We start from the raw sequence: 13,991 nt of genomic DNA on the forward strand, positions 1-13,991 counted from the left end.
ACGTCGGGCCCCCCTTGCGCCCTCCCGCTAGACTAGGGTGGTTGCGACTCCGAGGGCTTTCCTGACTGACGTGCGGAAGCGGTCACAGACAGGACGACCGAGAGAAGGCTGAAAGGATCCGTGGCTGGTGAGTGGCCCGCGTCCTCCCGGGTTTACTTCAAGCTCCTCGGTGGGCCGTGACCGACCCAGGTCTTTCGGAACTAGCTTTCGCTGGCTGCGGCTCTCTGTGTCCCCAGCACCGGCCTGAGGGAGACCCGGCGGGCCCGGGCGGGGTGGTGGGGGGCCCTGCGGAAGCGGGGTGAGCCCCGCTTCTTAGAGGACGTTTACAACGGCCTCGGAAGCCTGAATGGCCAGTTTGCGTTGGACCCCGTTGGGTCCACCTTTCTGGCTTCGCGAGTGCACTTGGTGAGGTGTCCCTGGGGTCGCAGCTGGTGGATTTGGCGTTTCCGGGGCGGGGGGTGGGGGTGGGGGTTGCAGCTACTAACCTCCCAGCCCGCACGTCCATCCACCTGAGGTCCGCGAGGACCCGGACCTGCCCCAGAGTCGGAGATGGGTGCCCGGCGTGGTGGCTTGTCTTGGGCCTTGGCTCTTCTCTTCCTCCATCTGACTCACCTTAGTCCGAAGGGCCCTTTGAGTCACTGTTTTGACTTCATGAGTGACCAGCGGCCGCCATGGTGCAGAGCGCCAAATTGGGAGAGATCAACACCAGGGACAGATGGTTAGTTTGGGCAGGGGAGCTTACCTATCGCTTCATAAGCACAGTTCTCTAGATGCATTATTAATTGCCCTATAAGAGCTGCCAGGACCGCCTTGCACAATCTCTGCAAAAGGCCTGTCTGTCATGCCATTTAAATTGGTCTGATAAACTGGTTATTGTGGCCTGTGGCTGTCATCCATTATTGTTATGTTTATGATTCTATGAAGCAGAAAATAAACATTGTATATAGTTCAGGAAGCCCTCTCATTGTCAGCCATTTCCAGAGCCCTGTGAGTTGATCATTTCCCACTTGTAAATGGGATTAGTGATGAGACTCTGGTTAAGTGAATTGACTTGCATCCCACAACCAAGCTGGTGGAACATGGTCGACTGCCTCCAGATGCTATGCTCTTTCCTAAACAGAGTTGTAGAGATTGGAAATAGGTTGTTATTTAAACTGTCTTCCCTACCTCCTAAACTGTCCTCCCGAGTAGAAGGAAACCGAAACTTGCTGGGTTTTATATTTGAATTTCTGGTATGGCATTAACCAGTGTGTTTTTATTTACATTTTAGCTCTCCTATTAAAAGTGTTAGTTTTTCTTCTGGGAGGAGGGGGATAAGGAATACACAGTAAATCTGTGCTTTATTCTTTAGTTCTTTTCAAGAAAAATCACAAGACAAAAAAAATCACAAGCTTATAGAAGCTTAACAGTTCAATTGGGCTTTTACACGTTTACTTGGTGAAGTTGGGAAGAAGTTTTCAAACACAGTTCCTAAACCAGAACACTGGTGAGGATGTGGGAATTTGAGGGGCCTTGGAAACACACACTCATTGAGTGACCTCATCTAACTGGGAATTTGAAGAGGAAACTTTGTGATTCCCCCATTGTCTGACTTGCTTTTTTCCATTGCTTTAGCCAATAAAGTGCGATGCTCTGAGTACTAGAGTTAGGAGTATGAGCTCTACAAATGACAATGCCAATGAAAAGATGAGTTATGAAGTAAAGTGTAATTATTGTGTGTGGCTCACCCCTCATCAAGACAGTAAAAAAGCAAAACTGGACAGCTGGAGCCTTTGCGCTACCTTGATTTTTTTGGTTTTCTTTTAAAAGCGGACTCTTTTCAGAGTTCAGCTGGGCTCTGATCAGGATTGCACCAAAAACTGTAATATTGCTCCTCCAGGAGGAAGATATTTTTGATAATGAGAATTGTATATTTTAGTGTAAAACTTTAAAATTTAGCTTGGAACTCCTTGGAGAGAAAAGAGATGAAAAACTATAAATTACCTCCTAGTACATTATTGGCCACAGATAATCAAAAAGCTATCAATAGACATTTAATGCAGCAGTTTTCAACTGGTGTGCCACAAGAATTTTAAAAACATTCAGTACTCGACTATTTAGTCAGGGACACTGATCTCTTTTCTCTTAGACTGTCAAATGAAAAATGACAACAGCCAATACAATAACTGTCTGGTGTGAACAAATTAAAATTATACCTATTTTTTGTCAGAGCAGCAAAAAATAGAATATATTTTTTGGTGTGCTGCAGAATTTTAGTAATTAGTTTATGTGTTCCATGAAGTAAAAAAGATTGAAAATAACTGATTTAATGCAGTTTATTTTTCTGATAATGGTCATTGGGAAAATTAAAAGATCTGGATTACATCTCCTTTTGTGTTAGGTGTGTGAATATTACCTGCTCTTAATTTATTATATTTGTTAGGTTTGTTTATGCAAAAACATTGGCAAAAATCTCTGTCTTGTTGTAATCTGAACAATTTCTCAGAATATTTTTGCATTGCTGAAAAGCAGTGCCATTGTTGGAACAGTTAATATAACTGCTAATACCAAGGTCGGTTGGTCTCTCTCTCTCATTCTCACTCTGTGTGTGTGTGTGTGTGTGTATGAAGATAACTCATTCTGATGACAACTCAGGTGCTGAGTAATATTCACTGTTTGGGCATTTTTCCTTATCAACTCCATTTATTCGATGCTTTCTGCCATTGTATTACACATTTTAAAGAACTAATGAAGGCAGCTGAATCAGAAATTTTCTTTTTAAACTTCTAATAAATTTTACATAGTGCTGAACAACAGAAGCCCATGATGATCTGGTTTAGACACATTACATATATTAAAGAATATGCAGTTACATTTATTTATATATTTTGCAAGAAATCTTTTTTGGATGACCAGCGTCTTTCCATTTAAGAATAACAATGGTTGCCCTGGCTGGGCAGCTTGGTTGGAGCATTGGCCCCATATATCAAGGTTGCATATTTGATCCCCATCGCCCAGTCAGGGCACATAGAAGCTTCAACCAATGAATGATGCATAAATAAGTGGAACAAATGGATGTTTCTCTCCCTCTTTCTCTCTCCCTCGCCTCTCTCCTTACTTCCTTCTTCCCCTCTCTCTAAGAATCAGTGTAAAAAAATAAAGAATAACCATGGTTAATAGAATTTACTATAGATAATTTAAAGATGTATAGATATTGTAAAGGGAAGCCATTTACAAACAGTCCATCAGAGGATTGCATCTAAATTGCAATCATGGCCAGCTGAAATGGAGCCAGGCACTCTTTCTGGGTTGTCATATCAACCACATCTATATTCAAGACTTTACAAGGCAATATTCTGAGCCCTTAACTAGACATTTCAAAACAGCAATTAAATTTATGAGGCTCTTATTGGTGAATAGCTTTTAATGTTTGATATAATTTTAGCAAATGCATTTTTCTATGTGATATATAGGGTGGTATAAAAGTAGGTTTAGTTGTGAGTACATGAAACAGTTTATTCTTGTATTATTTTTTATTATTGTATTATTTTCCATGTGAACAGCTGTAAAACTACTTTTGCTGCATCCTGTGTTTCTTTTAAGCAAGTATTTTTATAGTAATCCAAGGGCTTTTAGTCCGCTTATGGAATAGGAATTACATCAAGTGTGTGTATTCTTACTGTTCAACGGTGTGATGCTGAGGATTGTTCACTTTTCAAGTATGTGCTTGAGTATCTCAACCTGTATAAAGTCTACAGATATACTGTCTTTTCGTTTGTATTTCAAAATGATTTAATCAGTTAATTCAATCAACGTGTAACCATTTTAACTAATCAATTGTAACCATTTTTATTCAAACAGCTATTCAACACTGGATAGTTTTGTTTCACATGTGTATATATGTATCCAAATACATACATATTCATTTATATTAGAATGAAAAGTAAATGGTTTGTTTCTCCCAAAAAAAGGAAGTTTTGGTAGTATATTTTTGACCATGAGAAAACATTTAAACCCTCTGAGCTGCATTTTCTGTATGAAAAATGAAGTCAATACTTGATGAGTCTTAAAAACTTTGGTGCCTTGAATTCTGTTATTGATCTAATATGGGTTTCCAAATCTTTTTATTTTGGTAAATTTGGGCCTGGGAATCTGTTTTTAATTTCCCATGTGATTCTTGTTTGGGGCTCCACTGTCTAAAGTAAAGGCTGAACAGAAGAGGGAATGGACTGGCAAGAGATAAGAGGAGTGAGTGGGATACATGAGGAGGACAGCAAAAGAAGAAAGAGAGGGGTGATTGTTGCATGGCAGTAATTGCTGTCAACTGATATGCAAGAGACCAAGCTAGTGCATATTTTCTTCCTTCTGCTTGGGGCGGGGGGGGGGATTAATTTTTGTCACACAAATAAACTTGTTTCCTTCCCAAGAGTATCATAGACAATTATTGTTACAATTCTCAACCATTTTAAAAGGCCATTGTGGAAGAATGGCCTAACAGAAACAGGTGTCTTACAGTTCATCTGCCTGACTTTTTTGAAACACTCCTAGCTTCCTTTGCCGTTCTCCTGATGAGCTCTCTCTCAGCCTCAGAAAACTCAAGTTATATTGTATAATGTTCAATCCCACAATTATTTGATGGCTCTGGGAAGGTCCTAGTATGATTAAACAATCTGCTCTCATGCTTTCAGCTAACCTAGTTGGCTGGTCTGCCTCATTAGTCACTGTAGTGATCCTATTTTTTATGTCAAACACTGAAACCCAAAGTTTCCACACAGGTGTACTGTAGGAATTGACTGCTGGGATGAGATTTTTGAATCAGAACTGTCCTGGTAAATCTAGAACATAAGGTTCTGTCTTTAGCACCATTGTCTGTATTGCACAATTAGTATTTCTACTGTGCTACACCTTGTTGTGTTTTCTCTCTCCCTGTCTCTCTTAGAAAGCTACTCGAAGCTATAAGGTCTTAGGCCTCATTGTAGTCACAGAGCCCATGAACAATATAAATGTTGACAATAATATGACATATCAAATGCCAAGTGTAGCCACGCCCTTCCTTAGATTCTGGTTCTGCTGTTCTCTTTGGCAAGACCACTACTGCTACAGAGGGACTACAATCACCTAGAACTATTTGGAGGACAGTCTGAAGGAGGGCAGCCAGGTGAAGGGAAGGAATCTGTAAGCAAAATTGAGTGGTTTAGGAGAGGGCTCTAAGTAGTATTTGAAGGCTGTTGAGAAAAGCAGATGTAGTGAGATGGTGTTAAACCTTCACTCCCTTGAGTTTTTTTCCCTACAGGAAGGCAAGGGAGAGTCAGGTCTTCTTTTCGCTTAGTAATTAGAAAATAACTTAAAGCACCATTCCTCTAACACTCACTGGGGTTTCTGTCAACCTCAGCAAAATTTCCAAGTGTTTAATGTCATGTTTGTCCTGCTTTGTAAGATATTTTGTGTTTGCAAAGTCAAAAGTGGAGTGAATAGCTACTGCAGGTTATGTTTTTTTGCCCTTTGCGATTTGGCTTTTCCAGAGCATATGCCCAGATTTTAAAGAAGTTAATTTTCAAGTGCAAATGGTTAAAGGTTGAGGGACAAAGCAGCAGTGGTATCTGCTCCTTTGGCAAGCATGTATTGCTTCTATAGTGTGCAGAGTATGGGCACTGAGGGGGTGTGCAAAAACAACAATGAACCCAGCATAATCCTTGTTCACTAAGAGCTGGCAGTCACTTTGGGGACATGAACCAGTAAAATCACTTTGTAAGGTATGTGATTGTTTTGACATGCAGTATTCTGAGAGGTCAAGAAAATGAAGAGCTGAGAATCGGAAAAGAGCTGAGAATTTGAACTGAACCTGCTGAGGTTATGTAAAAGAGCAGGAAGAGAACAGAAGGAAGGAGGCCAAAGAAACGGGATACCTCTTTTCAGAAAGCACTCAGGGATCTCACTGAAAACATATTACTCACAAAGAGAATATCTTTCATAAAAGGACTTTTTAAAAATTAGGACTTTTTAACATTAATTATGGGTTCATGGGTGAATTGTAGGGGCCTATGGTTGCTCTGGAATGGCATAGGCAACATTTTTTATTATGTGATTGTCCTGGAGAAAGATTCTGAAGCCTTCATCTGATTTTCAAAGGGATTTGCAACCAAAAAATGGTTAATGATTATTCTATTCTGGCCCTTCCTACCCATCTCTAGAAATATACTTCTCTGAATTTGTGCTTTTAGATGAGGAGGTATTTGGGTAGAAGGTGAGAAGACAGAAATCCTAGGATTCTTTTGTAAACAGTCTTTCACTGAAAACCATCTGTCATAGGACATGCATGAGTCCTTGTGCAAAGTACAGCATGTTCTCATATACACATGGTATTTGAATCTGTTTTCCAGGAACGGAGCAACCTCACTGGCTAGTGTGGGTGAGGCTCCAGGTATGTACTCAGAGACCTTACTGTCAGTTGTGGCTGATAAAGACACAGAGTTAAGTAGAAGTGTTGGGGATGGGGTGAGTTGAAGACACAGAAACTGCAGGCTTTTCAGAAGGACATGATGTGTTTCAGGAAGCTGCTGGAGTACTGGAAATAAGGTGTGAAAGAGTGTATGAAGCCTGGCCTGGCAGCCACAAAACCCTGGGGAGGTCTGGGAACAGTGGCTAATTCCAGGATGAACTTGCCTCTGTTGCTTTAGACATAGAGGCCTAAGACTGTCTTAGAGCTATTGTCACTTAGCACATGCATCAGGAAATGGGAGCTATCTGTTTCAAAGCTATTGTCCTAGCTCCCCACCTAACCCATAGCCATTGAACTAGGCTGAGCTCAGAGTTCCTAAGCGTGCTCAAGGAGCTGAGCTTCTGAGCCCCCGGCCATCCCCCACCAGTTTAACTATGGACACTCCACTCACTGCACTTGCTTTATTCATTGGCCTTATGTGTAGGGTTAGGTGGAACATACCTCTCAGAGCCCTGGAGCATATGATTCTCTATCTTTCTTGGCCTGTAAGCTGTTTAACTCTTCCCTTTCCCCGTCTGGTCTTATCTTCTTTTTTCCTAAAGTTATTCATTCATTCCTGCCTAATTATGACCTTAGTTGACAGTAGATGTTTTGTACTATTTGAATTTCTTCTCAATAGTGATTAACAGAGACAATGATGTTTGATGACTTTTGTGCACCTCTTGGGAATTATAAGCACCTGCTTCATGCATCTTTAATTCATGTAGTTTGTGGGGGCCACCTCAGGTAATCGACATTACTTAATTTTACAGTAATAAACTGCTGTTTTTTGGTTTTTTTTCCAGTAAATTGTGATCACTGTAGCATTTTGCTTTTTTCCCCTTGAGAGAATGATAACTTAATGCCTTGGTATATTTCCTCCAAAATGTGCTTAGACGGGATGTGGGCTTTTTAGGAGATTGTACAGCCATTGCCTTCTTCAGGGTGACCCCTTCCCTAGGGTAGTAACAAATGAGAGGAGAATGCTGTTGTTAATCCCTTTTATAAAGCCAACTAGGGGAAAAGGTTTTTCAGAGGCAGGCATCAGGAAGTATGAGGTGGCAAGTGTATTATGAAGGAGAGCAGTCAAACATTTGGTAGTTTGGTGTTAAATTTTGCCTATCCATTTCTTAAGAAGTGCAGTAGGGTAAGGAAGTAGGAATGTTCTGCTCCTAATCAGGCTTTCAAAGTCCTTAAAATAAAATCTAAACGGCGTGTTCTCAGTAGCTGTATCTGTGGAATGTAAAGAAGCCAGTTTAACACCAGTGCAATGTGCCCTGGCTGGAATGGCTCAGTGGATTGAGGGCAGGCCTGTGAACCAAAGGGTCACCTGTTCCGTTCCCAGTCAGGGCACATGCCTGGGTTGTGGGCCAGATCAGGTCCCTAGTAGGTGGTGCATGAGAAGCAACCACACATTGATGTTTCTCTCCCTGTCTTTCTCCCTCCCTTCCCCTCTGTCTAAAACAAACAAACAAACAAAATCTTTAAAAAATAAAATAAATAAAATAAAAACCAGTGCAATGCTATAGGTGAACATAGCTTGCCTCCTCACATAACCACATCAAAATAACAACTAAACTATAGAACAGCCGTCATTCAGAACCATCAGAAATTGAACTGAATGCAAATACTACAACTGCGGAATTAAAGAAGAAACTATATCATAATTGGTAGGAGGGGCAGAGATGAAGAATGGGCTGGTCCCACATCCACACGTGGAAGATAAAAATAAGGAAGGATATCTTGGGGGTGAGGGGTCCCAGCCCAACCAGGCCCCCTAGTCCAGGGTTCCAGTGTCAGGAAGGTAATACTCCATAACTTCTGGCTATAAAAACCAGCAGGAATTGAGGCTGTGGGAGACAAACTGCTAGAGTCTCAGGCAGCTTCTCTTAAAGGGCCCACACACAGACTTACTTGAACTCACTCCCTCTGAGCAGCTTGAAAGGCATCAAAGACATATGGGGAGGAACTGAATTACGCAGCATCATGGCAGGAGCTGGGGGGCAGCTTTCTTCCCAACAGAAGTGCTGGCAGAGGGTATTGTTCCTTTTCTGAGCCCTCCCCACATGGAGCCATAAAGCCAGCAGGCGGGCACCATACCAGAGACTCCATTACCCTGGCTTACACTATTTGCCCCAACCCGGTGATTCTCTGAGGCTCCGCTCCACCCACCCTTTTGGCCCACCCAGACTCTTTCCAGTTGCTTTTTCATAGAAATGGCTTGTCTTGGCTCGTGCTTCAGATTTTCCTAAATTCTCTCAAACAGCATCTGGCCTCAGTGTGCTCCATGTCTATTGCTAAGTGGCCCAAGGCCCAGCACAAGCAGCAAAGCAACTGTCCTTGGTTCACAGCTTGGGCTTGCTTGGGCACCTCTAAGCCCAGCATAAGTAGCAGCCAACTGCAGATTGCCTTGTAGCTCATTATAGTGGCTTTGGACAGAATGTAGGTGGTGGCTGATCTTGGCCTGTACCTCCTGATAGTCCCCAGAGCTTGTGCACCCACCATACAGACCATGTTGGAGCACAACCACCCAACCACTTCCGCAGGAGACACACTCAAAGGATGGACTCATCAGGCACCAGAGCCCTGCTGAACTAAGTCCTGCTCTGTCGAGTGGGCCCATGCACAGTTGATTCTCCACAGTGGTCAGAGGTTGGTAGTCTGTGGTCACTGCCAGTCCTTGCTGCTGATTGGCCTAGGTAAATCACTCCCAGTGACCTGGCAACAGCAATCAAGGCTCAGCTGCAGGAGGCGGGTATACACAGCCCACACAGTGGGCACACCTGGAGTGCCCAGCTTGGGTATTTGGGGAGGCTGTGTATTGGATATTTGGACCCTATGGGACACTTATTAGGCCACTGTACCAGGCCAGGGAGTTGTAGCAGCTCTGCCTATATATGGAAACAAACACAGGGAGGCCAAAATGAAGAGACAAAGAAGCATGGCCCAAATGAAGTAACAGAGCAAAACCCCAGAGGGGAAACTAAACAAAACGGAGACAGATGGTCTGCTAGATACAGAGTACAAAACACTGATTATGAGGATGCTCAGTGAACTTAGTGAGAACTTCAGCAGCATTAAAAAAAGGACATGGAAACCATGAAAAAAAAACAAAACAAAACAGAAATGGAGGATACATTAAAATTAAGAACAGTTTACAGGGAATCAACAGTAGAGGGATCCAAGAATCAAACGAGTGATTTAGAATATAAGGAAGCAAGAAACACCCAATCAGAAAAACAAGAAGGAAAATGAATACAAAAAAAAAAAATGAGGATAGTATAAGGAATCTCTGGGACAACTTCAAGTGTACCAACATTTGCATCGTAGGGTTTCCAGGAGAAGAGAGAGAGCAAGAAATTGGGAACCTATTTGAAAAAGCAGTGACAAAAAACTTCCCTAACTTGGTGAAGGAGGTAGACGTACAAATCCAGGAAGTGCAGTGAGTCCCAAACAAGATGAACCCAAAGAGGCATACACCAAGACACATCATTATTAAAATGCAAAATGTTAAAGACAGAGAGACTCTTAAAAGCAGCAAGAGAAAAGTTTAGTTATCTAAAAGGGAGTTTCCATAAAACTGTAAGATGATTTCTCTAAAGAAACTTAGCAGGCTAGAAGAGATTGACAAGAAATATTCAAAGTCATGAAAAGCAAGGACCTACCACCAAGATTACTTTCCAGCAAAGCTATCGTTTAGAACTGAAGGACAGATAAAGAGCTTCCCGGACAAAAAAAATCTAAAGAAGTTCTTCATCACCAAACCATTATTATATTATATTACTAAGAAGAAGATAAAAAATATGAACAATAAAATGGTCATAAATACATATCTATCATTAATTGAACCTACAAAACAAAATAGGCAAGCAGAACCAAACCAGAATTGTAGATAAAGAGAATGTTTTGGTGGTTGCAAGATGTGAGGAGGGGTGGGCAAAAAGGTGCAGGGATTAAGAAATGCAAATTGGTTGTTAAGTCATGGGGATCAAAGTACAGCATAGTGAATAGAGTAGCCAAAGAACATAGATGCAGGACCCGTGGACATAGACAATGGTGTGGGGATTGCCTGAGGGAGTAGGGGGGGTAGGTGTAGGGGGGCAAAGGAGGGAAAATTGGAATAACTGTAATAGCATAAACAATAAAATATAATTTAAATTAAAAACATCAATGCAATGCAACATTTGTGATTATTGATCACAAAGCAGCACATGCGTGGCCCCCTACAAGGCCAGCTTCACCTCCCAGTCCCAATCAGCAGCAATTTTTGTAGAAAAAATTCTGCTCAAAAATGCTTACTCACTAGCCAGCCATTTTTCTTATTTCTGGGATTCACTTTTGTTATCTCCTCTTTGAGAATACCTTTATTTTGAGAATACCTTGAACTCTGGAAATCATTCAGTCACTTAGCAAACCTCAATTAGCTGAGTACTCTATGTTGGGCAGTAGGAGATGCAGATAAATCAGCTGTAATCTGGAAAACAGACGTTAATAAGACACAAGTGCTATAACAGATCATAAAAGTCTTGATTAGATTGTATTAGCCTCTCAGGGATAAGAAACCAAGCCACATAGTTGACATGAGCATTTGCCTATAAAAAAAGACCCAGTCAGAAATAGAGGATATATTAAAATGAAGAACAGTTTACAGGGAATCAACAGTAGAGGGAGCAAAGAATCAAGTCAGTGATTTGATTGGTTTGTGTGGATTCCTCTGGTTTTTAAAGCTCCCCAAAATGTCATGAGGTTCTACCCTGGCTGGCGTGGCTCAGTGGATTGAGTGCCAGCCTGCAAACCAAAGGGTCTCAGGTTCAATTCCCAGTTGGGTCACATGCGTGGGTTGCAGGCCCGATCCCCAGTAGGGGCATGAGAGAGGCAACTACACATTGATGTTTGTCTCCCTGTCTTTCTCCCTCCTTTCCCCTCACTCTAAAAATAAATAAAATCTTAAAAAAAAGAAGAAACTGCCATTATAAACATTTATTAAAAAAAAAAAAGTCTTGAGTTTCTTCTTTTTCCATCTCCTAGGAAAGCAACCTTTGTTACTTACCTGGAAAGACTGCTGAGAACCATGTGAGGTACCAGGCTGTTTTTCGAAGGGGCTTTTCTTGGCCTCCCAAGTCAGTCTTAATTTCTCTAGAGCCTTCTGGGGACATTCATAGTCTATGCATGTGTCTCTTAAATATGGTGTTCCAGTTCCAATGAAAGCCTCATCAAGAGTTTTCAATTTTATCCCATTACCAAAGGAGCATATTCTTGAATTTATCATAACAAACACATTGCCATGAAAATAATACTCGTTAAGAGTTTCCAAAGTCAGGAGGGATCAGAGGAAAAAAAGAACAAACACCTCAGTGCCGCGTATAGAGGTGTAAATAAGGAAAAATCCTTATATTTGGAAAACAAAAGATTGTAAAAATTAGCAATATTTTAAAAAGTCATAATATTGTAACCCTCCTTGTCAGTTTATTCAGTCCTGTGTAATTCAATTTGTTCTGCTTGAATTTTGTTTCTCCGTTAGTTCTTTAGACCTTGCCTGATAACCGAGGATGACAGGGTCAGTCATAATTTGAAGAGGTTTGCAAGTCTGTCCATTAAGTTTCATATTATTTGCTCAGTGAACTGGGTGCCCGAACAACTAGAGGTTTTGGAAGGCATATCCCAAGTGTGAAATACATTTTCTAACAATTTGTCATTTTGAGGGCCTCAGCCTTGTGGCAGAGTAAAACTTCAACTTATCCAGGAAAACATACACACAACAGGAACATAATGATAACCCATACTAAGTGGCAGTTGAATGAAGTCCAGCTTCCATGTACTATGGTGGATGAAAGAATGCAAAAACTGAAAAATACCAGGGAGCCATGAGGAACCAAGTGGCCATCTTGGTTTCCCATAGCCCTTACTACTCGTTTAATTTATAGCCATTGTACACTCATCTTAATTTCCGATTCAGGAGAAGATTGTTGACATGTTGCAGAGACATCAGGATAGCAAAAGTCTGCAATGAAGGGTCATTTTTGCAAAAACATAATGAACTCATACAGTAGTACTACAGTCTGATACTCAGGTCCAGTTATTTTAAATGTGTCCCTCAATTTTGGTAACAGCATCTTAGGCAAGGACATCTCAGATTACCACAATTTCATATATATTTCTGGAACATTTATAACATATAAATAAAGCATAAAGATGGCTCGGTGTTATTTTTTTAAGTATATTTTATTTTTTAAAATATATATTTTATTGATTATGCTATTACAGTTCCATTTTTTCTCCTCTTTATTCCCCTCCACCTTACCCTGCCCCCCCTCTTAGTTCCTGTCATTGGGTTGTACATATATAAGTTCTTTGGCTTCTCCATTTCCTATACTGTTCTTAACCTCCCCCTGCCTATTTTGTAGGTACTATTTATGCTGCTTATTCCCTGTACCTTTTCCCCCATTCTCTCCTCTGTTTTACTGTTAATAGTTTTTTTTATTCTTCTTTCTCTTGGATAAGTCCCTTTAACATTTCATACAATAAGGGCTTGATGATGATGAACTCCTTTAACTTGACCTCATCTGGGAAGCACTTTATCTGCCCTTCCATTCTAACTGAGAGCTTTGCTGGATAGTAATCTGGGATGTAGGTCCTTGCCTTTCATCACTTAGAATACTTCTTTCCAGCTCTTTCTTGCCTTTAAGATTTCTTTTGAGAAATCAGCTGATAGTCTTATGGGAACTCTTTTGTAGGTAACTGTCTCCTTTCCTCTTGCTGCTTTTAAGATTCTCTCCTTATCTTTAATCTTGGGTAATGTAATGATGATGTGCCTTGATGTGTGCTTCCTTGGGTCCAACTTCTTTGGGACTCTCTGAGCTCCCTGGATCTCCTGGGAGTCTATTTCCTTCACCAGATTGGGAAAGTTCTCCTTCATTGTTTTTTCAAAGAAGTTTTCAATTTCTTGCTCTTCCTCTCTTCCTCCTGATACCCCTATGATTCAGGTGTTGGATTGTTTCAAGTTGTCCCAGAGGTTCCTAAGCCTCTCCTCATTTTTCTGAATTCTTGTTTCTCCGTTCTGTTCTGGTTGAATGTTTCTCTGTTCCTTCCACTCCAAGTCATTGATTTGAGTCCTAGTTTCTTTCCCTTCACTGTTTGTTCCCTGTTATTTTCCTTTATTTCACTTTGCATAACCTTCACTTCTTTCTCTATTTTGCGACCATACTCAGTCATTTTTGTGAGCATCCTGATTACCAGTGTTTTGAACTGCAGGTCTGATAGGTTGTCTGTCTCCTCATCACTTAGTTCTTTCTCTGGAGTTTTGTTCTGTTCTTTTATTTGGGCCATATTTCTTTGTCTCAGTGCTCCTTTACATTGTAAGGGGTGGAGTCTTAGGTATTTGTCAGGACAGGGCAACCCACTTTGCTGCATTGTGGTTCTGTTCGTGGGAGAGGGGTCAGAGAGGGAACAGTGCCACTTGCTCGCTTGGTTCTCGCCCCACTTTTTGTCACTTCCCTCGCTTCCTGTAAGTGGATTGTGTCCTTTCAGATGTGAT

The 13,991-nt window shown here is 41.2% G+C and overlaps 1 protein-coding gene across 1 annotated transcript in view; it reads left to right on the forward strand.

The window, feature by feature from the left end:
* The window catches only part of HMOX2 (heme oxygenase 2), a 37,914-nt gene continuing 23,923 nt past the window's right edge, over positions 1-13,991 (forward strand). The window contains exon 1 of the mRNA XM_054589528.1: positions 1-127. The gene's annotated coding sequence lies outside the window, so the exon portion shown is untranslated. The remainder of the gene's footprint in view (positions 128-13,991) is intronic.

The sequence above is a fragment of the Pteronotus mesoamericanus genome, unplaced genomic scaffold (assembly GCF_021234165.1).
Source record: "Pteronotus mesoamericanus isolate MK-2021 breed Mesoamerican mustached bat unplaced genomic scaffold, CSHL_Meso_final scaffold_167, whole genome shotgun sequence".
Lineage (NCBI taxonomy): Eukaryota > Metazoa > Chordata > Mammalia > Chiroptera > Mormoopidae > Pteronotus > Pteronotus mesoamericanus.